The sequence below is a fragment of the Stomoxys calcitrans genome, chromosome 4 (genome assembly GCF_963082655.1).
Source record: "Stomoxys calcitrans chromosome 4, idStoCalc2.1, whole genome shotgun sequence".
NCBI classification, from domain to species: Eukaryota; Metazoa; Arthropoda; class Insecta; order Diptera; family Muscidae; genus Stomoxys; species Stomoxys calcitrans.
In genome coordinates this window covers 40,304,603-40,331,712 of record NC_081555.1, presented here as the reverse complement: position 1 = coordinate 40,331,712, position 27,110 = coordinate 40,304,603, and the positions used below count along the sequence as shown (strand labels likewise).

Sequence of the window (27,110 nt, the reverse complement as noted above, 5' to 3'; positions counted from 1 at the left end):
ATTTCGGGTCTTAGGCCCATAAAAGACACATTTATTATGCGATTTTGCTGAAATTTTGGACAGTGAGTTGCGTTCGGCCCTTCGAAATCCTTCGCCAATTTGACCCCGATCGGTCCAGATTTGGATATAGCTGCCATATAGACCGATCCTCCGATTCTTGGTCTTAGGCCCATAAAAGCCACATTTATTATCCGATTTTGCTGAAATTTTGGACAGTGAGTTGCGTTCGGCCCTTCGACATCCTTCGTCAATTTGGCTCAGATCGGGCCAGATTTGGATATAGCTGCCATGTACACCGATCCTCCGATTTAGGGTCTTGGGCCCATAAAAGCCACACTTATTATCCGATTTTGCTGAAATTTGAGATAGTGACTTACGTTAGGCCCTTCGACATTCTTCGTTAATCGGTCCAGATTTGGATATAGCTTCCATATATACCGATTCCCGATTTAGGGTCTTGGGCCCATAAAAGCCACATTTATTATCCGATTTTGCTGAAATTTAGGACAGTGAGTTGCGGTGAGCCCTTCGACATCCTTCGTCAATTTTACCTAGATCGGTGCAGATTTGGATATAGCGCCCATATAGACCGATCCTCCGATTTATGGTCTTAGGCCCATAAAAGCCACATTTATTATCCGATTTTGCTGAAATTTTAGACAGTGAGTTGCGATGAGCCCTTCGCATCCTTCGTCAATTTGGTTCAGATCGGTCCAGATTTGGATATAGCTGCCATATAGACCGATCCTCCGATTTAGGGTATTAGGCCCATAAAAGCCCCGATTATTACCCGATTTTGCTGAAATTTGAGACAGTGACTTATGTTAGGCCCTTCGACATTCTTCGTTAATTTGGCCCAGATCGGTCCAGACTTGAAAATAGCTGCCATATAGACCGATCCTCCGATTTATAGTCTTAGGCCCATAAAAGCCACATTTATTATCCGCTTTTTTTAAAAAGTGAGTTGCGTTGAGCCCTTCGACATCCTTCGTCAATTGGGCCGAGATCGGTCCAAATTTGGATATAGCTGCCATATAGACCGATCTCTCGGTTGAACAATGACTTGTACTTATAAGCATTTGGTCTAAATCGGATGATATGTCTATATAGCTGCTATGGGGCATAAGGTATGCATTTTCACTGGATTTTGACGAAAGGTGGTTCACATATATACCCGGGGTGGTGGGTATCCAAAGTTCGGCCCGGCCGAACTTAACGCCTTTTTACTTGTTGAAAGATAAAAATTCCCAAAAATGTTTCCTACATATGCAATTACAATATATTCTAATTTTCTTCAAGATAAATTTTTTTTTGGGATTTTTCTTTTTTTTAATATTTTCTCTATTGACTTCAATCGTAAACACATGGATATCCTTGCAATAATGCAAGGCATTTATCACGCAAAAAGAAGCTTCGATTTAAATAGTCATCTGAGTAAATAATTTAATTGGACGACCAAAGTCTGCATACACAAAAAAAGGTCCACATAAGCAAACAACACAAACGACCTTTGTTTACATTCGTCTCTAATATTTGTATTTATTTTTCAATTAGTAGAGAAATTTGCATAAAACGCCCACCAATGATTTCATTGCAAAATATTCTCTTAGCCCTAGGACATTGATATCCATTGCATCATCATTTTAGAAATAACTTTGGTAAATGACCATTGATTATCTTGGTCTCGCATAGTACGTAGTAGCATGCAAAACAGACAAACAAATGCGAATTCAAGCTGTGCTGAGGTCATTAAATCGATTTGAAAAGTAATCCTTGGTCAACTTGTGCAAATGGTAGTGGGTAGCATAAAAAATTCTAAGTTCTTTTGATTTCATTCGCTTATGCGTTAACAATGAACGCCTCTAAGTATGTCGTAGTACAAATTGCAAAATCCTTCCCCGCCAGAACACTGAGGTCCCTCAATGTGAAATGGTCGTTTGGTGGAACAACATTTGTGGCAATTTATTGTGGTAATACCAAACAAATTATAAACAGCAGACGTAGAACGAACGTCACCACCCGTCGTCATCCGATGGCCGCCACAAAACAATAGACGTAATTTGTAAAAATGCGAAGGAGTTCTAATTTCAACCAACCAGTCAAGCAAACCAGCCAAACAACCAAAGCCTTAACAATCCTCCAACAACAATAACAACAAACACAGCTCAACAATATCATGTAATTCAGAAACAAAGTCTGGTGGCCTATTGTGCCCTTTTCATGAAAATACACAGTAGGATTTGATGTCCTTTTTTCAGCGTGAACATAAACACTAATACTCAACACACCTAAGGCCTAGCATACATTTGTGGGTTCGATACTTAGCAGAGTTGCCAGAAAATGGGTACTAGGCAAGTTTGTCTGTATGTGAAAACCATGTAATCATCTACTATACGAATTATGCTCCTAGAAAGTGGTTTAGAAGGATTCCGGGTTTTCCCTTTCATTTTACTTTGCCTTAGGTTAGGTTTAAGTGGCAGTCTGCCATCAGACTCACTCAGACGTTTTCGTCCATTGTGATACTAAAGGAAAAGAAAAAGGAAGATGCCTTCCAGTTCCTACCGTTTAACCATCCTGATCGCTTTTAAAAGCTCCATAACTTCCGAATGTTCACATCCACTTAATCAGACAGATTCTCAAAGAAATGAGAACCTAAAGTGAAACTCCCTCTGACTGCTAGACGAGACACGCACACATAAAGTGTTCTACAGTCTCTTCTAATTCGATGTCCTCACAGCTTCGGCAAAAGTCGTTGCTGGCAACCTTCAGTCTATCAGCATGTTTTCCGATTAGACAGTGACCTTTCATGACGGACACAATGACTGAGACGTCTGTTCTAGCCAATGACAGCAAAGCGGTAGACTTCTTCAAGGGCTCTGTTCTTTCTCCTTCTCTTTTTCTAATTTTCATCAACGATCTGTTGGGTCAGACATCGAATCCGATCTACTCATTTGCGGATGACAGTAATCTCTGGCATTCGTACTCATTCGACCATAGGCCGAGACTTCGAGAGATTGAGGACAAGAAGCGGGTTATGGACGATACCCTCTGTCAGGATTTGCTGGCCATTTCTGAGTGGGGTCGAATGAATCGAGAAGATTTTAATGCATGGAAGACTCAGACTCAGTGCTGCTTGTTGTCACACAAACGATTCGCTGACGCATTACGATCATCTTTGTCTATAAACGGTGTAGATGTTGAGCAACAAGAAGCTCTAGATGTTCAGGGCATGAAAATACAAAGTGAAGTCCGTTGGGCTAAACATGTATTCGAAGAGTCTAAAGAATCATTCAAGTGTTAAGGCTTCCTTAAACGATGTAAGAATTACTTCATTCCGTCTGATCTTCTTAACATCTACACCACTTTCATAAGGCCGAAAATGGAGTACAACTCAAATGTATGGGCTGGAGCTTCAAAATCATTCCTGGAGCTACTGGAGAGAGATGGCGTTGATTGGGGACAATGGGGTATCCAACTCTATTGCCTCCCTTCATCATCGTCGCAATGTGGGTTGTTTGGCGATGTTATCTCGGTACTTTCATGGAGTGTGTTCGTCTGATATTAGTCTTCTTATTCCTGATCTAAGGATGTATTTCCAGGATACTAGACATTCCAGGAACTTACACCCGTTTGTAATTGATTGGCCATCGGACCGCACAATGCATTCTAAAGAGAATTCTTATTTCGCCCGAACCGTTCGTATGTGGAATCGACTTCCGGCTAATGTTTTTCCCACCCACTTTGACATCCCACCCACTTTAAGACAAATGTTAATAAGCACCACATCCTTTTCCCCCCTCCAATTCCTACTTTCCTCTCGCCAACGCTATGCGCTGCATTCATAGGGGACATCCCCTGCGTGTTGGCTGACAGAAAAAGAAGTCTAGATTAGGGCACATAATTTTGGAATGCCTCTTTGTGACCATCTATCAGTCGTTGTCCTTCGGGCCTGGTTTACATGTCGCTAGAGGCATACCCACAGATTCCAGTATCCCTGGAATGTTAGTTAGTTAGTTAGTTAGGGTAGTTCCTAGTTTCGAAAGCCCGTCCGCTTTACAATTCCCTTGGGATATCTCTGAAGCCAGGCACCCAGAACAGGTGAATTTTGAACTGTTCAGCCATCTCGTTGAGAGATCTGCAACAGTCGAGGGCGGTTTTCGTGTTCAGAAATACCTTCTCCAGGGATTTAATGGCTGCCTGGCTGTCTGAGAAAATATTTATGCCACCACATCCTAAATTGCAATGATCTCCGTTTAATACACACTGCAGTGGTCGGATAACCTTTTCGATATGACCAGTTCTAGATTTTTAGCTCACCTGGTCGTTAAGTTTGGAACCATCCGTATAGAAGTCTATGTAACTTCTGTTACCAGGGATATCGTAGTTCCAATCGGTTCTACCACGAATAGTGGTGCAGTAATTTTTATCAAAAACCGGCTCAGGTAGGGTGTAATCCCCACTGCCTGAAACATTGGTCATTGTATCAATGATAACACAGTTTCCGTTGTCGCCACATGACCACTGAGAAAACTTCCTTATCCTCACGTCAGTGGTCGCAGCAATTTGTCTAGCCACAATATCCAGAGGCATAAGATGTAGCATTAAATTTAGTGCATCAGATTGTGTCGTCCTCAGTGAGGCTGTGATGCACAAACAAGCCATCCTTTGAATCCGATTAAGTATTGACCAGTAGGTGGACTTTTGAAGCGCCATCCACCAGACCACAACACCATATATCATTATAGGTCTCACAACTGCAGTATATACCCAATGCATGACACGCGGTCTAAACCCCCAACTTTTGCCAATGACCCTCTTGCAGGTATATAGGGCAAGAGTTGTCTTTCTTGCCCTTTAGAAAATTTTGGATTTGAAGTTCCAATATCCTGTCTAGCCACAATGGCCAGAGGCATAAGATGTAACATTAAATACAATGCATCAGATGGTCAGTCCTCAGTGCGGCTGTGATGCACAAACAAGCCATCCTTTGAATCTGATTAATTATTGAGAAGCTTCCTTAACCTCACTGCAGTGGTGGCAGCAATTTGGGTAGCAACAATGTAATGCACAAACAAGCCATCCTTTGGATCTGGTGAAGTTTTGAGCAGTAGGTGGACTTTTGAAGCGCCGTCCACCAGACCACAACACCATATAGCATATAGAGTGGCCTTACTTGCCCTTTCCAAAATGTTGGATTTGAAGTTCAATTTCCTGTTCGGCAAAACACCCAGGTATTTTGCGCTTTTTGTAAATGGAACATTCCCTCCACCCAAGGAGACAGGTTCCACTGTAGGCAACTTGTATCTCCTGCTGAAAAGAACTACTTCTGTCTTGCACGTACTTATACCCAGACCACTTTCGGTTGCCCACTTTGCTGTTGCACGTAGAGCTTCCTGAAGTATATCTCTTAGAGTGCTGGAAAACTTTCCCCTAACCGCAATTGCCACATCATCAGTATACGCCTCCAATTTTACGCCTTTTTCTTCCAGAGACAATAATATATTGTTAATGGCTATATTTCAAAGTAGAGGAGACAGTACACCTCCTTGAGGTGTTCCTCTGATGACTCATCTTTTTAGATTCACAGATCCCAAACCTGCTGTAATGCATCTTTTAGTAAGTAAGTTATTAATAAACTTTCTTACGGCAGAGTTGATGCCTAGAAACTGCAACTCCTTCATGATTGACGTCGGTTTTACATTTTTGAAATCACCTTCAATGTCAAGAAATGCTACCATTTTATATTCCTTGACAGCGAGAGAACCCTCTATGTAGCCGATTAGGTCGTGAAGGGCAGTTTCTGTAGATTTGCCTTTACATTATACATGCTGCTGCCGAGACAGGCGATCTCCAGGGATCTTTGCCCTAAGATATGTTTCTATCAACCTCTAAAGAGTCTTCAACATAAGGGATGACAGACTAATAGGACGAAAACCTTTCGCCTTCGTGTGGTAAGTTTTTCCTGCTTTCGGAATGAGAGTGACCTTTGTGTCCCTCCATCCCACAGGTATATATGACATTCTGATAGAAGCAGAGTATATCTCTCTAAGCCAGGGAACCAGTTTGTCAGACACAGCTTGTAATTCAGCCCGTGATACATCATCTGAGCCTGGCGACTTAAAGAAATCGCAACTTCTTATCACCCAAAGGATTTTCGGCTTAGACACAATTTCCCTAATAGCCTCCGACGAATGCATACCAGTGGCAACCTCTTCTGCCATCACGTTGTCCATTGGAAGAATTTTCCGGGAAATGTGTATCAACGAGTAGTTCTAGTGTTTCCTCACTAGACATTGTCCATGCATTCTCTGACTTCTGAATATACCCCACGGTAATAGGTCTCGAAGACAGAATCTTCCTTAGTTTAAAGGCCTCAGATGTATCATCCACCGAGCTGCAGAATTCTACCCAGGATTTTTTCTGGGTAGCATTCTCAGCTCGGTCTTATATGTTCTTAGCTCAGCCTTATAGATGTCCCAATAGTGTGGTGCTCTTGTGGCTTTTGCTCTGTTAAAGAGTTTTTTGCAGTCCTTCCTTAGACCAACCAGCTCTGGGATCCATGGCGGTCCCTGTTTGCCCCATGGCGTGGCACTAGGACATGCTGACACAAGCGAATCATTTAGGGCCTTCGTGATACGCTTGACCACTATGACTATATCCTCCGCAGTTTTCACTACCTTTTCTGGTCTAGAAGGAATACACGTGCAGAATTTGTGCCGAAATTTATTCCAATCCGCCTTTCTTCTGCTAAGCCGAGGGGCCACTTGTGCAGCATTTTCTTCATGGCTGAAACTAATACAACAATGATCAGAAAAGCTGTGATCATCCAACACTTCCCAGTCGCCCTATCTTCCGATGCAAAGGTAATATGGGGGCCACCATAGCGCAGAGGTTAGCATGTCCGCCTAGGACACTGAACGCCTAGGTTCGAATCCTGCAGAGACCATCAGAAAAAAATTTTCACCGGTGGTTTTCCCCTCCTAATGCTGGCAACATTTGTGAGGTACTATGCCATGTAAAACTTCTCTCCAAAGATGTGTCGCACTGCGGCATGCCGTTCGGACTCGGCCATAAAAAGGAGGCCCCTTATCATTGAGCTTAAACTTGAATCGGACTGCACTCAATGATATATGAGAAATTTGTCCCTGTTCCTTAAGGGAATGTTTATGGGCAAATTTGATGACCTAAAGGTCTCAATGTTAACCCAAAGAAGTTCGCCCCTGTTCCTCAGTGGAATGTTCACGGGCATAATTTGCAATTTACAATGGTAATATCTAGTACCTCCTGCCTGTTCCTGGTAATAAAGGTCGGTTTATCCCCTTTATAAGAAATCGCCAGATTGCAACCAATACTCACCCCTCACCTCCTTGCCTTACTTCTTGCCGATGTATCTGAGGAAACTTTTATGAGGTCATACACGTTAGTGGTTAGGATGCCCGCCAATGTCCCGACCACTGTAGCGTATATCAAGCGGAGATCCTTATAATGAAAGAAGTGGTGGAATGGCTTAGATATAATGTCATAGCGACAATTGGCATAAATATATTCTGATACAGCCATAATGCCAATAAATCTCTGAGGAACAGAATGTCAATAAATCTCAGGGAAATGGCTGTAAAGTTGAAAATTCACCTGTTCTAGGTACCGGGCCACAGACATATCCCAGGGTATTGTAGAGCAGACGAGCTTGCGAGACTTGGAACTAAAATACATACTCCAGCGGAACTGGAATCTGTGGACATGGGCATATCTTGTGAATCAGGCCCGAAGAGCAATGAATAATAGATGGTCACAAACATTTCAAAATGATGTGGCTTGACTAGACTTGAAGAGATCTATCGCTCTGCTGTCACTGGCTAGAACAGACATCTCAATCATTGTGGCCGTCATAACAGGTCACTGTTGCAAAGTTGCAAGTAACGACCTTTGGAGAAGCTGTGAGGACGTCGAGGATGAAAAGGATACAGAACATCTGTTCTGTGTGTGTGTGTGCCCCACTGACAATCAAAAGGAGTTCCAATTTAGGTTCTCATTTCTTTGAGAACTTGTCTGATTGAGTGGATGCGTAAATTTACAAGTTGTTGGGCTTTTTTAAGCAATCTAGAAGGTTCAACGGCAGGATGCAGAATAGATCTTTCTTCTCCTATTCCTATGGACGATCACAATGGACGTCAATGTGAGTCTGATGGCAGACTGCCGCATAAACCCAACCTAACCCATGTATAACATTCGTTCATATTTATACCCTACACCACTACTGTGGTTCAAGGCATTATAACTTAGTGCATTTGTTTGTAACACCCATTGATAAGTATACCGATCGACTCAGAATCACTTTCTGAGTCGATTTAGCTATGGCCGTCTGTCTGTCCGTCTGTCTGACCATGTTAATTTGTGTACAAACTACAGGTGACAGTTTTCATCCGATTGTCTTCAAATTTGGTACAGTCATGTTTTTCTGCCTAGAGACGAAGCCTATTGAAATTGGAAACAATCGGTTCAGATTTGTATATAGCTTCCATATATATGTTCTTCCGATTTCAAGTAATAATGCAATTATATGGTCATTTGTTAACCGATTCTCTCGAAAATTGCAGGAAGGATTTTGTTATGACTCTCGACATTACAGGCATGTTTTTCTACCTAGACACAAAGCCTATTGAAATTGGAAAAAAATCGGTTCAGATTTGGATATAGCTTTCATGTATATATTCGTCTGATTTGCAATAATAATGCAATAACATGGTCATTTGTTAACCGATTGTCTCGAAATTTGGTAAGAAGGATTTTCTTATGACTATCAACATTAATGTTGGATTTCATAGAAATCGGTTCAGATTTAGATATAGCTCTCATATATATATATATATATATATATATATATATATATATATATATATATATATATATATATATATATATATATATATATATATATATGTATATAGCCCGATTTTCACTCCTAGAACCACTGCAAGCGCATTTATTGATCAATCTTCTCAAAACTTCGTACATCACTTTCCTTGACGACTTCCCCATTGTCTGTAAAGTTTGCTTGAAATCGGTTCAGATTTAGATATTGCTCCCATATATATATATATATATATATATATATATATATATATATATATATATATATATATATATATATATATATATATATGTTCATCCGATTTCCTATAATATTGCAATAAAATGCTCATTTGTTAATCGATTCGCTCGAGATTTGGCAAGAAGGATTTTCTCTTGATTCTTGATATTACTGGTAAATTTCATAGAAATTGGCTTAGATTTAGATAAAGCTGTCTATCATATATGTATATCGCCTGATTTTCACTCCAAAAGCCACTGCAAACGCATTTATTGAGCAATCTTGCCAAATTTTTGCACAAAGCTTTCCTCGACGACTACCACAATATCTGTTTACTCCAAATCGGTTAAGATTTAGTTATAGCTCCCATATATATGTTCGTCAAATTTTGGGTAATTTGCAGTAATGGTGTCATGTGTCAACCGTAGTAACTACAGTGTGAACATATTTGCTCGAAATTTGATACGGATTGCTTAAAAACCCATCTGAAAACATCCGCCGAGGTCCATCAAAATTGGTTCAGAATTGGATTTAGCTCCCACATTGTACTTATAGGGAAGGTGTAGGGTATTATACAGACGGCACCGCCCTACTTTTGCCCTTCCTTACTCGTTTAATATAGCTCCTTTATAAAGCAATGCCCTGGCACTTATTCCCATTGGACTATTTCGAAATACAAGTGCTTTGAACCAACAAATTCATCGAATTGGCAACACTTTCTCGCAACATAAAAAAAAATAATTTTTTTAATCATTTGAGCTTCAGGCGGTTTACTCAAATTTTGATGGTGTAGTCCTTGTAATCGCAGTGAAGCTGCTGAGTGGTGTTTCTGCTGCAGTGCTGCCGACACCAACACCATCATCATCATCTCATCATTGCCTCGGCCATAGGCAACGAACAGTTTAAAGCTTTTAACCTAATTTCGTTGTCAGAAATGGTTCAAAGAGTTACTGTTTTTTGTCTATAAGTGGACGACTTTCGGCACAAATATTTTGTGTATTTACTATGGTCTCAAGAGAAATACACTCTCATATATAAAGAGTGGAAGAGAGGAAGAAATACAAGGAAACCCAGAGAGAGAGAGCAACATTTAGATTGCTATTGATGGAGGTACAAACCGAGCGTATGGGTTGTTCGAAAGAGCAACTTGTGCTATAAACGAGAGAACTTTCATCCTACGTTGTTTGTTTGTGTTTTGTTGCTTCTACAAATCCTAGACACAATGACGTCAAAAACTATGAGTAAGTGACGTCAAACATTCGCCACATGCAATGTGACGATTATAGCCATTGCAAGAGTAAGTGTGTGTGTGTGTGAGCTTTAGAGAGTATTTGTATATATCGTAAGTATGCCTGGCTAGCATGTTGTACAACCAGCACCATCATCATCCCACACAATCTCATGCCACAATGCACCACACCATTCCTACAATTGCAACCTTTTCGTTCTTTGTTTGCCTCTCTGTGCGGATGGGAAAGTGAATTGGTATTGGTGTGGCTATGCAGGAAGTACATGCTACAAAATGTCCTGTTAGAAGGCTAACATAAGAATGTATTATGGTTTGCATTCCAGGAAATCAAAGAAGTAGGTCATCATACCAATCGATACTCATAGAGAGTTATTAAAAATTTCAACATTTTTAACTGCATTGAGTTTATTTATAACTCGCTACGATATTGACCAGCTCAAGCGTAGGTAATTTTATCTAAATTTGTATTTTGTTGCAGTTATTTTTATAAAATTGAATTTGTTGACATGGATAGACAGGTGCATTAGGTAAGGCTGTTATGATGGTCAGCAGCAGCACTTAGATATTTAACAACATTGGAACAACAACACAAAGAGAAGTGAAAAATGATGAATGGATTAAAGTTTCACTTTGATTTCCTCCAGGGACAGAAATCTAAATCTTTGTTTGTTTGAATTTGAATTCCATATAGACTTTGAAATAGTTAAAAAGATTTTCTTAAAGTCTATACTGTGAGGGGTAACAATCATATTAGTTTTGACGTAACGTCGATGAATTTAATTAGGGAACCAATTGCCTTGCTATCCAATTTAGAAGTCCCTGACTTTTCGTTACATCGCTAAGGCTTTCCTACCACTGCTAGAAAGAATAGTTGGAAGAGTAAACACACTAATAGGCATCGCATTCTAATGACAAGGGCACTCGTAAGGTAGCGACAGCGATCGTGTGATATGCAGGCACTTGACGGCAAACGGAAATTGAACCAGAAAGTGGGCAAGAGCAATCACGAAATCTGGTCGAATGTCGAAGAGAATATCCTTAAAATTCAATCGAATGTCTTAAAAATGTTGCGGTGACGACAGTTGTTATTGTTGTAGCAGTTTGTTGTGTTCTATCTTTCATCTGCTTGATTCTGTTGAGTGTCCAGCTGCAGGAACTCTGCGACTAAGATGGAGTACGTCCAGAGGAATCTGGGTCTGAGTCGAGTGTGTCTGGTTGGGCAGTTAAACAGTTGACGAGTGTCGTGTGGTTTCTGTTTACAACCGGGATATACATCTTGCACTTCGGCATCAATCCTTGCTCTGTAGGAGTTGAGGCGGCTGCATCTGCCGGAACGTAATTGAGCCAGAACTATTCTGGTTTGCCGGGAAAGGTCAATTTCTTAAGGTGCAAAAGGAAGCGGTCGTTCTCCAAGCTACATTCAACCGGTAGCTATTCAACGCATCTGCTATCGTGTATGCATGAATGTTACTAGACCCGATTGTTATGCCGCTTGATCTGAAGGTTCTCTCTTGCAGCGCTGAACCTCACGCTCTAGATCATGTAGATCTACCTTAAGGCTTCTGGACGGTGGACACCTATCTACAAGATGATGATTTGGATGGTCTTTGCGATAACAGCCCAGAGGGTAATGCTTAGACAGCAAGTAGTTATGTCTTCGCACTGGTAGGATCTTAGTCTCCTAATGGAGGTGGTCCACATGAGGACTGAGAAGACAGCCCGTCGCAATTCGAAGGGCGGCATTCTGACAGATATGAATATTATTCCACTGCGTGTCACAAAGTTGACGTGACCACACTGGCGCTGCATAACTTACCACAGACCGGCCAATTGCTTTGTACGTGGTCAACAAGGTTTCTTTGTCTGCACCCCAAGTACTGCCGGCAAGTGACTTGAGGACCTTGTTTCTACTTTTGACCTTATCGCAAATTGCTGTGGCATGTGGCGCGAATGTAATAGAGCTGTCAAATGTGACGCCAAATATTGGGTTGCCCAAAAAGTAATTGCGGATTTTTTAAAAAAAAATTAAATGCATTTTTAATAAAACTTAGAATGAACTTTAATCAAATATATAATTGCCATTTTGTTCGATAACCTTTTCTATAGCTCCCACATTGTACCTATAGGGTAGGTGTAGGGTATTATACAGTCGGCACCGCCCGAATTTTTTTCCCTTTCTTACTGGTTTTAAATACTGTTGCGTGTTTTCAACGGACGGACGGACATGGCTAGATGGTAAAGGCATGTTTTTCGGCCTAGAGACGAAACCTATTGAAATTGGAAAAAATTGGTTCAGATTTAGATATCGCTCTCATATCTATGTTCGTCAGATTTTGGATAATTTGCAATAATGTTGTCATTTGTCTACCGTAAGAGCATTTATTACAGTTTGAACATATTTCCCCGAAATTTGATAAGGATTGTTTAATAACCCATCTGAAAACCGCCGTCGAGGTCCATCAAAATTGGTTCAGAATTATATATAGCTCCCACTTTGTACCTATAGTGTAGGTGTAGGGTATTATACAGACAGTGGGGTATCCAACACTATTGCCTCCCCTCATCATCGTTGCAATGTGGGTTGTTTGGCGCTGTTCTCTCGGTACTTTCATGGTGTGTGTTCGTCTGATATTCGTCTTCTTATTCCTGATGTAAGGATGTATGTCGGGGATACTAGACATTCCAGGAACTCACACCCGTTTGTAATTGATTGACCAGCAGACCGCACAATGCATTATAGAGAGAAATCTTATTTCGCCCGAACCGTTCGTATGTGGAATCGACTTCCGGCTAATGTTTTTTCCACCCACTTTGACATCCAAAGATGTAAGACAAATGTCTATAAGCACTACATCCTTTTCCCCCTCTCCAACGCAATGCACTGCATTCATAGGGGACATCCTCTGTGTGTTGGCTGACAGAAAAAAAGTCGTCACCGCCCAACTTTTGCCTTGCTTACTGGTTTTTACTAGATTTTTTCGATTCTATTCCACTATGTGTCGATTTAGACTTTATTGGCTTTTATTACAAAATTTGCCAAGTGAACTTTAAAGAAAGTTATTTTAATTATAATTCCAAGTGAAGTGGCATTATATTCATGGCAGTCATCCATTTGTAAACAAAACTTCAATAAATGTCAGCTTTTTTAAACCATCTTCTTTTGTAAGAAATTTTATTTCCCTTTCCGAAAACTTTTAGGGAAAATTTCGAAAATATAAGGCAAACTTTTGAATGCCTCTAAACCTTTAAGCACACAATTTTGTTCTTTTTTACCTCCCTTAAGACCTAAGTTTGCCTAGCCGCATCCAATCACAAATGTTAGCTGTTCATCGCTAGTTTGTCATGTGAAATCATAATCGAAAATTGTTTGTTTTTATTAACTAAGTTTTCGCACACACATCCTTCATTTCACACCTCCTCTATCTCTCTCTCTCTCTCTCTTTCGGTTCTTCCTGCATATGTATGTCTACAGGGCTTGGATAGTAAATTCACATTTACACATACTCAGATGGTAGATTTTTATCCTGTAATGCCAACACATTTTGATGGAACTCATCAGTCTATGATTTTATGTGTCCTCGGTTGTCTGTTTGTCATTTTCGCTGTTATGATTATTTTGTTATTTTTCCGTTTCCCCTTCCTTCCTGCCTTCCTATCATCCTTCCTCAATCGATATTTATTCATAGAGTATGCTAGCTAGGTCTTCGCCCTTAAAAGCCACACACACACACACACACGCCAAAAACTTCCATCCGCTTGCCGCCATCGTTTTTGGCGCTGCCAACATTCCATCTGTCATACGTGAAGGAAATGGCGTTATATCCTTATTTCAGTGGCGGTCTGTGTATGCGTGCGTGCCAGAATACATTTGTTTTGATATTTTGCGTTGCCTTCTGACCTACTATGCGAATACATTAGCAAAAGTATTGCAAAAAAAATAGAACTAAAGAGAAAACATGGCGGATTGTTATTTATTTTTATTTGCGTGAATAAATAAATATGAAAATTCATTTAGATTTAGATTTGCGAAATGTTAAAAATATTCCCTATTCGTGTTTGCAGTAAATAGACTGAGGCGTATGAATAATATTATCATTTGGGAGTTCAGGTTTTTTCAATAAGGACGAGAGGTGGGGTCTTCTAGCTTTTGCTAAAGTTTTGATTGAAATTTTTTGGATACAATTTTTGATAGTTTAAAAGTTTTTTGTGCTTCTGGGAGTCGACATTTCATAAAATTTCAAGTGGTGAAGAAATGAGCAGGTATAACTAAAAACGTCGTGTAAAGACTCAAGAAGTCTAATCAGTGTTTCGCTTTATATGCGGTTTAAATTTTTGTGGACATTTCTGGAAATGTAGCCCACCAATATGGTGAATTCATCAGAAGGCCAGTTTCGGCCTAATTTTGATGTTGTTGTAGCAGTTTGTTGTGTACTATCTTTCGTCTGCTTGATTCTGTTGAGTGTCAAGACTCAGGAATTCTGCGACTAAAATAGGGTGCGTCCACAAGGATCTGGGTCTGAGTCGAGTGGTTCAGGCTGGGCAGTTAGACAGGTGACGTGTGGTCCCTGGTTAAAATCGGCACATACATCTTGCACGTCGGCATCAATCCTTACTCTGTAGGAATTGAGGCGGCTGCATCTGAACTAAAGTGGTTTGCCGGGGGAGGTCAAATGCAAATTTTGCCCATGAACAGGGGCAAAGGAACAGGGGCAAACTTCTCACATATCAATAAGTGCAGTCAAGTTTAAGCTCAATGATAAGGGGCCTCCTTTTTATAGCCGAGTCCGAACGGCGTTCCGCAGTGCGATACCTCTTTGGAGAGAAGTTTTACATGGCATAGTACCTCGCAAATGTTGCCAGCATTAGGAGGGGAAAACCACCGCAGAAAATTTTTTTCTGATGGTCACGCCAGGATTCGAGCCCAGGCTTTCAGCGTCATAGGCGGGGAGGTCAATTTCTGCAGATGCCATGGGAGGGGGTTGCTCTCCAAAGACAACATTCACCCGGTAGCTATTTACCGCATTTGCTACCCTGTCTGCATAAATGTTGTCTAGACCTGCTTGATATGCCGCTTGATATAGATGTTCTCTTTTGTAGCCCTGAACCTCACGCTCTAGATCATGTAGATCTACTTTACGGCTTCTGGGTGCTGGATATCTATCCACAAGATAATGATTTGGATGGAGGTGATCCACTTGAGGATTGAGGATACAGCCCATCGCGGTTTGAAGGGCGGCTTTCTGACAAATACGAATATTATTCCACTGCGTGTCACAAAACTGACGTGACCACACTAGCGCTGCATAACTTACCACAGAACGGTCAATTGGTATACACGTGGTCAACAAGGTTTCTTTGTCAGCAACCCAAGTGCTGCCGGCAAGTGACTTGAGGACCTTGTTTCTACGTTTGATTTTATAGCAAATTGCTTTGGCATGTGAGGAGAATGTGTAAGAGCTGCCAAATGTGACGCCAAGTGTTTTGGGACTCTTGATGTTCGGAATCATTTATCCTTCGACCATCACACTTAGCTCGGTATTCACCTCATGCTTATTTGTAGTGAACAATGTGGCTGAAGATTTGGTGGCAGATATCTTCAGATTTCTTGCAGCGAGAAGAGAGAAGTTCTTTGAGGTAGACGTTCAACACATCGCTGATGTCAACAATGCGTAGGGGGCCTGAGGCCATGATCGTACAATCGTCCGCATATAATACAATACCTATGCCGTCTGGAGGGGGTGGAATGGAGGATAGTTAGAGGTTTAACAGTGCCGGAGTTATCATCCCAACTTGTGGGACTCCCTGTTTCACTCTACAGTTTTTCGATTTCTTATCCCAAAATTCCACCAATGACTGGTGACCACACAGATAACTCGCGATCCAGTATTTCAGGCCTGGCTGGAGGGACTTGTTGGCGATGTCCCCAAAGAGTGTCGAATGCCTTCCATAGGTCCAGTGCCACCAGAACCGTCCTATCACATGGCCTGGGCTGATTGAAGCCACAGCAAATGGGTGCGGTGATGGCATGCAAAGCAGTTGTTGCGCTATGCAGTCTTCGAAATCCATGTTGGTGCTGGGGGAATGGAAATTCTCCTACGAGGTTCGGCAGGAGTAAAGCCTCAAGCGTCTTTGCTACTGGTGAGAGAAGAGAAATCGGTCTGTACGACTCCCCCAAACTCGGGTCCTTTCCAGGCTTCAGTAGCGGAACCACCCTGCCCATTTTCCAGACATCGGGTACTAAAAAAGAGTGTTCAAAGACAGGTTGAGGGCAGTAGTCCGGTACTCAACTGAAGGTAATTCCAGATTCTTCAGCATCCATGTTGAGATTCCGCCGGGGTCCAACGCCTTGGTTGATTTGGCGCCACGGATGACGTTCGTAACTTCGCCCACGGTAAATTGCGATGACTGTCCATCGGCTCGGAGACCACGGATATGGCGAATAACTCTCCTCCTTGCCCTATCACTCTAGGGATGCACAATAAATTGGCGGTTGAACAACCTGGTGCATCTCTTCGAATCAGTCACGGCCTAATGTAACATCCCAAAATGAAACTATGAAGTGTGCAAACTAAGTATTCAATTTTGCTTTTGCGATTTTGGTTTCGCTTCCAACTACTGTGTAAAGTATGATTCAAATGTAATAATCATAATCTGGTATAGCTGTCGTATAAACCGACCTTGGATCTTAGGTTCTTGAGCCAATAGAGCGCGCAATTCTCATCCAATTTGGCCGAAATGAATGAAAACATGAGGTGTTTTGTTATGACTTCCAATAACTGTGCTAATAATGGCGCTAATCGGTACATAACCTGATATAGCTGTCATATAAACCGATCTGGGATCTTGACTTCTTGAGCCTCTAGAGGGCGCAATTCTCATCCGATTTGGCAGAAATTTTGTTCAACGGCTTCTCTCATGACCTTCATCAGACGTGTCTAATATGGTCTGAATCAATCAATAGCTTGATACGTCTCCCATATAAACCGATCTCCCGATTTTGCTTCTTGAGCCCCTACAATTAACTGTAGCATTACACAGTGACTTCTTCAATGTTCAGCATTCATTTATGGGCCGAATCGGTCTATAACTTGATATAGCTCCAATAGCACAACAGTTCTTATTCAATATTCTTTGTTTGCCTAAAAAGAGATACCGCGCATAGAACTCGACAAATTCGATCCATGGTGGAGGGTATATAAGATTCGGAACTTAGCACGCTCTTATTTGTTACTTGTTTGCTTTATTTCCGGTTAATGTGGGCAAACATATACTACTCTTTTAACACCAATTCAAGGTAGTTTTTATCAATGAAAACAATCCAACTGCAACAAAACACCAACGTAGGAATCCTTAAAAAAAAGTTTAAAAATACACAATAAAACACAATCAAGCCATGAGAAGTCCTTACCATATTTAATATGAGCATCAAACATAAAAAGTATGTATGAATGCGATAGCGAGGTAAATAGGTCAACAGGTATATATATGGGATGCCAGAACCTATTTTATACATAAATACAGAGTAAATGAAACTACTATTGCATTGCACTTGTGTAGTCCATTATTGTATTGCTGTAAATGTAGACAACTAAGCTCCATTCAATAGAAACACACAGCATTTTATGGCATTCTTTAAACAATACCTTTTTTTTGGAAAGAAAAATTTTTAGTGGAGTTTCAAGAATCGAGATTCATTATCGTTGATTGAAACCAATTTACCGCAAAAATAACAAACGTGCTTAGTTCGGCCGGGCCGAATCTTACATACCCTCCACCATGGATCGCATTCGTCGATTTCTTTTCCCGGTATCCCTTTTTATATAAACAAAGGATAAAAGATAAGAATTGCTATGCTATTGGAGCTATATCAAGTTATGGTCCGATTTGAACCATCAATAAATTGAATATTGTAGTAGAAGTCATTGTGTAAAATTCCAGCCAATTCGAATAAGCATTGCGCCCTTTAGAGGCTCAAGAAGCAAAAAATAGGGCGATCGGTTTATATGGGAGCTGTATCAGGCTATACACCGATTCCGACCACATTTGACACACATGTTGAAGGTCATGGGAGAAGTCGTTGTGCAAATTTCAGCCAAATCGGATAATAATTGCGCCCTCTAGTGGCTCAAGAAGTGAAGAATCAAAATCGGTTTATATGACAGCTATATCAGGTTATTGACCGATTTGAACCATACTTAGCAAAGTTGTTGAAAATCATAACGAATGACATCATGCCAAAGTTTCAGCCAAATTGGATAGGAATTGGGCGCTCTAGAGGCATAAGAAGTCAAGATCCCAGATCGGTTTATATGGCAGATATATCAGGTTTTTTAACGATTTGAACCGTACTTGGCACAGTTGTTGAAAGTCATAGCGAAATACATGATGCCGAAGTTTCAGCCAAAACGGATAAGAATTGCGCCCTCTAGAGGCTCAAGAAGTAAAGATTGAAAATCACAACAAAATACGTCATGCAAAATTTCAGCCAAATTTTGGGAATTGCGCCCTCTAGAGTCTTAAGAAGTCAAGATCCCAGATCGGTTTATATGACAGCTATATAAGGTTATATACCAATTTGAACCATACTTAGCAAAGTTGTTGAAGTCACAGCGAAACACACGATGCCAAAGTTTCAGCAAAAACGGATAAGAATTGCGCCCTCTAGAAGCTCAAGAAGTAAAGATTCAAGATCGGTTTATATGGCAGCTGTATCAAAACATGGACCGATAAGGCCCATTTACAAAATCAACTGACCTACACTAATAAGAAATATTTGTGCAAAATTTCAAGCGGCTAGCTTTACTCCTGCGAAAGTTAGCGTGCTTTTGACAGACAGATGGCTAGATCGACTTAAAATGTCATATCGATAATGAATATATATGGGGTCTTAGACGAATATTTTGACGAGTTACAAACAGAATGACGAAATTAGTATATCCCCATCCTGTGGTGGAAGGTGTAAAACTTTATCTCAATGCTGGGAAAGATACAAGATATGCCTGAGTGGAAATAGGCCTTTAAAGTAAACAAGACAAAAGCGATAATTTATATACCCGCCACCATAGGATGGGGGTACACTAATCTAGAAATTCCATTTATAACACCTCGAAATATTTATCCAAGACCGCATAAAGCTGTGTAAGGTTAGCCCCTTGAAATTTTGCACAGATACTTCTTACTAATGTAGATCATTGGGGATTGCAAATGGCCCATATCGGTTCAGATTTGGATATAATGCCCATATAAACCGATCTACCGATTTGACTTCTTGAGCCCCTGGTAGCCGCAATTTTTGTTCGATTTGGCTGAAATTTTGCAGATAGTGTTCTATTATGACTTCCAACAACTGTGCCAAGTACAGTCTACATCGGTCTATAACCTGATATAGCTCCCATATAAGCCGATCTACCGATTTGACTTCTTGAAACCCTGGAAACCGCAATTTGTGTTCGACTTGGCTAAAATTTTGCAGATAGTGTTCTATTATGACTTCCAACAACTATGCCAAGTATGGTCCAAATCGGTCTATAACTTGATATAGCTCCCATATAAGCCGATCTACCGATTTGACTTCTTGAAACCCTGGAAGCCGCAATTTTTATCCAATGTAGCTAAAATTTAGCATGTTCTGTTCTTTAAAGACTTCCATTTACTGTGCCAAGTACGGTTCAAATCGGTCTATAACTTGATATTGCTTCCATATAAACCGATCTCTCGATTTGACAACTTGATCCCCTGGAATCCGCAATTTTCGATTTCTAATAACTGTGCCAAGTACGGTCCAAATAGGTCTATAACCTGACCGATCTCCAGATTTGACTTCTTGAGTCTTTACAAGCCGCACTTTTTGTCCGATTTGGCTGAAACTTTGCATGTAGTGTTCGGTTGTGATTTTCAACAACTGTACTAAGTAAAGTCCAAATCGGTCTATAAACTGGCATAGATCCCATATAAACTGATTTAAATTCTTTGGTCCTTACAAGCCTCAATTTTTGTCCGATTTGGATGAATTTTTGCATGCGGTGTTCTATTACGACTTCCAATAACTGTGCAACATACGGTCCAAATCAGTCTATAACCTGATATATTTCCTTACAAACCGGTCTCTCGATTATCCTCGTTCGGTTCCTAGAAACTTTCATTTTTTCTGGTTTAACAGAAGTGCAACCATTTTTGGGAGAATCCATGGAGGTGGGTTCCCAAGATTCGGGGAACAGATCTGAACTTAGGATCTGTGCTAATTCTTAACCGATTTAATTTTTATACTCTACACCACCACTGCGGTACAGAGTATTATAAGTTTGTGCATTTGTTTGCAACGCTAAGAAGGAGAAGACCTAGACCCATTGATAAGTATACCGATCGACTCAGAATGACTTTCTGATTCGATTTAGCCATGTCCGTCTGTGAGTCCATGTATTCTTGTAATCAAAGTGCAGGTCGTATTTGTTGTCCAATCATCATGAAATTTTGCACATATCACTTTTTTGGCCCAAGGACGAACCCTATTGATTTTGGTAAAAAAAAGGTTCAGATTTAGATATATCTCCCACATATATGTATCGCCCGATTTGCACTTAAATGACCATAGTAGCTACAATTTTCAACCGATCTGCGCGGAATTTGGCAAGAATTGTTTTGTTACTGATCTTAATATATCACCAAAGATTCATCAAAATTGATTCAGGTTTAGATATAGCTCCCATATATGGTTGCCCAAAAAGTAATTGCGGATTTTTCAGGTCGGCCAAAGCTTGATATTTGGGTACCACATGTATTGAAAGAAATTCATTTAACAAACGCAATGAATTCGATCCGTTTTTAAAACGAATCATAACTGGAGATGAAAAATGGATTGTTTACAACAACGTTAGTCGAAAACGATCATGGTCCAAGCATGGTGAACCAGCTCAAACCACTTCAAAGGCTGATATTCACCAAAAGAAGGTTATGCTGTCTGTTTGGTGGTATATTTTGAGCTGCTTCCAAGGAACCAAACGATTAATTCGGATGTTTACTCTCAACAATTGGACAAATTGAATACAGCCATCAAGGAGAAGCGACCAGAATTGGTCAATCGTAAAGGTGTCATATTCCACCAGGACAACGCTAGATCGCACACATCTTTGGTCACTCGCCAAAAACTGAATGAGCTTGGCTAGGAACTTTTGATGCATCCACCACATAGCCCTGATCTTGCACCATCAGACTATCATTTATTTCGATCTTTGCAGAACTCCTTAAATGATAAAACTTTCGGCAATGATGAGGCTATAAAATCGCGCTTGGTTCAATTTTTTTGCAGATAAAGGCCAGAAGTTCTATGAGCGTGGAATACTAAATTTGCCAGGAAGATGGCAAAAGGTTATCGAACAAAATGGCAATTATATATTTGATTAAAGTTCATTCTAAGTTCTATTAAAAATGCATTTACTTTCTTTTAAAAAATCCGCAATTACTTTTTGGGCAACCCAATACATGTATCGCCTGAATTTCACTTAAATGGCTACAGTTTTCAACCGATCTGCACAAAATTTGTCACAGATTGTTTTGTTGCTGATCTTAATATATCTACATGATTTCATCAAAATCGGTTCAGATTTGGATATAATTCCCATATATATGTATCACCCGATTTACACCTATAAGGCTGTAATAAACACAATTTGTAACCGATCTGCACAAAATTTGGCACGGATTGTTTTGTTACTGATCTTAACGCATCTGCGAGATTTCATCAAACTCGGTTCAAATTTGGATGTAGCACCCATACATATTTACCGGATTTGCACTTAAATGGCCGTAGTAACAACAATTTTCAAACGATCTGTTTAAAAGTCGGCTCAGATTTAGATATAGCTCTCATGTAGGGTAGGTGTAAGGCATTATATAGTCGGCTCCGCCTGACTTTTGCCTTTCCTTACCGGGTTGAGTTTTCTTATGATTTCCAATATTCATAACAAGTGTGGTTCAAATCCTATCAAAATCGTAAATATTAACTAAACTTTCGATTTGATTTCTTTTTGAGGAACTAAAAGGCATTTATTTTTCGGTTTGCTAGGAATTCTTTAACTGAATCATATCGCAACTTGCTACAAGCATGCTGAGTATAAATAGGTTCAATCCAAATATTGCTACATCATGAACCTATATTTTATATGAAGTTGAAATTTGGAATAGGAATTACTGTATTAACGTTTGGGAGGTTACTTTCTAGTATTTAGAGCGCACAACAAGCCGATTACTGACTTAGGTAGATGTCCATAGGGGCATGTGGCGGATTAATATCAATATCCCCTTTTCAACCTAACGTTCGGGAAGCCACAGTGGCATGTTCGCCTATGACGCCGAACGCCTGGGTTCAAATCCCGGCGTTAACATCGAATAAAATATGAGCAGTGGTTATCCCCTTACTAATGCTACCTACAATTGTGAGGTATCCTGTCATGTAAAAACTGTTCTACCAAGTGGTATCGCTATGCGGCACGATGTTCGAACTCGTCATAAAAAAGGGGGCCCCTGATCCTAGAGCTTAAACTTTCATCGGAATGCACTGACTGTTATGAGAAAAGTATCCCCTGTTCCTTAATGCAAAGTTCATGGGAAAGTTAGTCGTTGTAGTATTAGGAGTATTCACATTCCATTTTCCTATCATGTGTGACCTAAATCCTATACAGAGCAAAGGGTATACACGATTTTTGCTTTAAATTGGCTTCTTCTCTAAAAAAAAAATAAAAATCACACTGCAGTTATCTAAAGTGCACGCACAGATAACCATGCTTACACTTGCAATATGTCATTGCCGCACTGCAACGGATTCATAGCACACATGTGCTTTCCTTGTATTTACAATTAGCATCCTACAACTTATGGTTCCTGTTTCGCGAAACTGTGAATTCTTTTCAGTTGCAACTGTAAGCGTACCTTCTAGGAAATCCATCCAAACGACGAAAACTGTGACAAAGAAAAACACACATTTTCAAATGACGTCTACTTTATCATGTTAAGGACAAGAGAAAAAAAAATAAACGACCAGGTCTCTCTAGTTACCCCATACAGAATTTATCCTCGTTTATTCAACACAACTCGTTGGAGGGCGGAAAAAATTTAAAGTGCTCGGTCGCATCCTTCATCGCCGCTTTTTCGCAATTTTTTTTGTAAATGTTATCTGAGAAATGCTTGAAACCTTAACAAATGTGAGTAGATCAATAGCCAACTGGGTTAAGTAATAAATATATGTGCAGCAGATTTATCATATAAAGTGATTTAAAGAATAATAAAACTTTGATCAATTGGGTATTAATAAGCAATGTAAATGGGATCTAATCCATTACTAAAGTTTTTAAGCAACTTTAACAGTTAAGACTTGTAATGACGAAGGTTAGTTTTAACTTCACTTTATTGATCTGCGATGATTCAATCTAACTTAGTCCTGAAGAGGATTGCACAAATCGTTAAGGCTTTGTTTCAGACGTCTAAGACAACTGGTAAGGAGAATTTCTAACAGATGTCCAAAGACTTAGCAGGTAAAGGCCTTTATAAGTATTTTAATCTATGGCGCGGTGCCTTTCCTGGTATTCTCGGGGATGTCCAGGGGAACTCGGGTAAAAGTACTATAATAGACGGCGGGATCATGCAGATAATTCATCACCATTGTAAGACCGCTTCGGATGCACTAAAGGACCTTCTGATGGCAGGAGAATGGTTGGGCTATGGACTTAGAATTCCTGGATTTTAAGTACTCAAGGGTTCCCCCCTAACCTGAATTCAAGAAGTATTCTAAGCGAATTTCTTCTTCCATCGCTAAGCACTGAAGACTTAGTAGTAGTCAGCCTTAAAATTAATAACTCCCATTACTAGCTGGCTCTTCTATATATGACACACGATTCAGATATGCCACCTTCAAGTCTTAAGTTGTTTATTGAAGCTGCTCCTGCAAGGAAAAAGAGCCGCACTGTAGGAAGAGACGCTAATGCACATCGCCAGATATGGGAAAGTTAGGATGTCAACGAAAAGTGTGGACTTTATTACCAAGAACAGGAGGGAGGTACTTTTGGGTTGCCCAAAAAGTAATTGCGGATTTTTAAAAGAAAGTAAATGCATTTTTAATAAAACTTAGAATGAACTTTAATCAAATATACTTTTTTTACACTTTTTTTCTAAAGCAAGCTAAAAGTAACAGCTGATAACTGACAGAAGAAAGAATGCAATTACAGAGTCACAAGCTGTGAAAAAATTTGTCAACGCCGACTATATGAAAAATCCGCAATTACTTTTTGGGCAACCTAGATATTACCTTTTTATCGGAGGGATATGCGACTGGGAAATGTTGGATCTCTGATCATCACTATATTAGTTTCAGCTGGGCGAAATTGCGGAAGTGGTCCCTCGGCTAAACAGAGGAAAGGCGTATTGAAAAAAATTTCGGCACACATTCTGCCCTACTTTCCCTTCTAGACCAGAAAAGGAAGTGGAAACTGTGAAGGACATAAATGTCTATGGTGTCAAGTCTATGGTCAAGCGGATCACGAATGCCTTGAATGACTCGCTTGTGTCAGCATGTTCTAGTGTCAAGTCAAGGGGCAAACAGCGACCATCATGGTGGATGGAATTCTGTAGCTCTGTGGAGGATACATCTGAAGCCTCTAGGCTAAGGAAGATTCTGTCCTCGAGACCTATTACGCTGGGGTATATTCTTAGAGATATATGTCAGGAAGCTCTTCGTACGACAGCGAAGTGGGCTGCCGAAAGTGTTCTGGGCGTAAATCCGTGCAAGACAGAAGTAGTTCTTTTCAGCTGGAGGTACAGTTGCTCTACAGGGGCAATTGTCTCCTTGATAGAGAGGAAAAAAGGTTCCATTTACTGAAAGCTCAAAATACTGGACAGGAAATTGAAATTTACATCCTATATTTTGCAAATAGCAATAAAGGCAACTTCTGCCCTACATACCAGAAAGTTGAGGGTTTAAGCCGGGAGTCATGTACTGGGAATGCAATTGTCAGACTTGCAATGCTATTGGGTTGCCCAAGCAGTAATTGCGGATTTTTCATATAGTCGGCGTTGACAAATTTTTTCACAGCTTGAGACTCTGTAATTGCATTCTTTCTTCTGTCAGTTATCAGCTGTTACTTTTAGCTTGCTTTAGGAAAAAAGTGTAAAAAGTATATTTGATTAAAGTTCATTCTAAGTTTTATTAAAAATGCATTTACTTTCTTTTAAAAAATCCGCAATTACTTTTTGGGCAACCCAATATATGGTGTTGTGGTCTGGTGGACGGCGCTTCAGAAGTCCATCTACTGTTCAATATTCATCCGCATCCAAAGGATGGCTTGTTTGTGCATAACATTGAATTTAATGCTACACCTTTTATGTCTTCTCAGACAGCCCAGAATCCATCAAATCCCTGGATAATGTATTTCTGAATCCAAAAACTAACGTCGACTGTCGCAGATCTCTCAACGGGATAGCTGAACCGTTAAAAATTCACCTGTTTGAGTGGCGGGCCACAGAGATATATACATACCAGGGAATTGGGGAGCGGATGAGCTTGCGACACTAGAAACTTCCTTACACATTCCAGGGGAACTGGTATCTGTGTTTATGCCTCTAGCGACATGGAAGCTAAGCCTTCAGGATCTAGGGCAACCAATGATAGATGACCATGAATGGGGAGTTGGGAGCATCACAAAATCATGTGGCCTACACTACACTACAAAAGGTCTGCCGCTGGCTAGAACGGACGTTTCAAACATTGTGTCCGTCATGACAGGTCACTGTCTAATCGGAAGATATGCTGACAGACTGAAGGTTGACAGTAACGAAGCTGTAAGAACGGCTGACAGACAGTCAGAAGAACTTCCTCTTTAGGTTCTCATTTCCTTGAGACTTGACTGATTTGGCGGATGTGAACATTCACAAATTGTTAGGCTTGAGAACTATTGGGTTGCCCAAAAAGTAATTGCGGATTTTTCATATAGTCGGCGTTGACAAATTTTTTCACAGCTTGTGACTCTGTAATTGCATTATTTCTTCTGTCAGTTATCAGCTGTTAATTTTAGCTTGCTTTAGAAAAAAAGTGTAAAAAAAGTATATTTGATTAAAATTCATTCTAAGTTTTAATAAAAATGCATTTACTTTCTTTTTAAAAATCCGCAATTACTTTTTGGGCAACCTATTCCGTTTGAACTCATCGAAATATTATCTGAGACCCAACAAAGTATATATATTCTCGATGTTATTGACGTTCCAAGTCGATTTAACCATGTCCCTCTAGCGGCAAAGCGCCGCTACATTTGCCACTGTAAGGATGGTCGATCATTGACTGATGTTGAATGCTTCGTTGCCACCTACTGGCTATCGACATTTGTTTTTATGTCTCCATTTTATACTTGGCACCAGCCACATGTTGTGTGGGAGCCACGAAAACAACTGCTGATCAAAATCACAACAACAGCATTACAACCCGTCAGGGGATAATTGTGAGTACCACACCGGCTGGAACATTGAGGTCCGTGTTCATTGCTGTCACGAGAAGCTTAGCTGCGAGCTAACAATCGCGTCCATAGGTTGCGGATAGTGGAATGCTCCATACGCAGTAGCTGCAACTGCAGTTCGCGGACAATCTGCGGTATCGAGCGAAGAGTCTCAGTGAGAGGCAGGGTGGCACCAGTTCCTGCACAAATATTGAGTGCTTATGATAGTCGATACGACAAGGCGGGTTATTGGAGCCTTTAAATAACCAATGATCAGCCTGTCCCAGGGCGATCTGTC

General features: G+C 40.4%; 1 protein-coding gene across 1 annotated transcript in view; it reads right to left on the bottom strand.

The window, feature by feature from the left end:
* Nucleotides 1–27,110, bottom strand: part of LOC106084310 (uncharacterized) — a 56,973-nt gene that overhangs the window by 21,723 nt on the left and 8,140 nt on the right. The gene's annotated exons all lie outside the window — the stretch shown is intronic.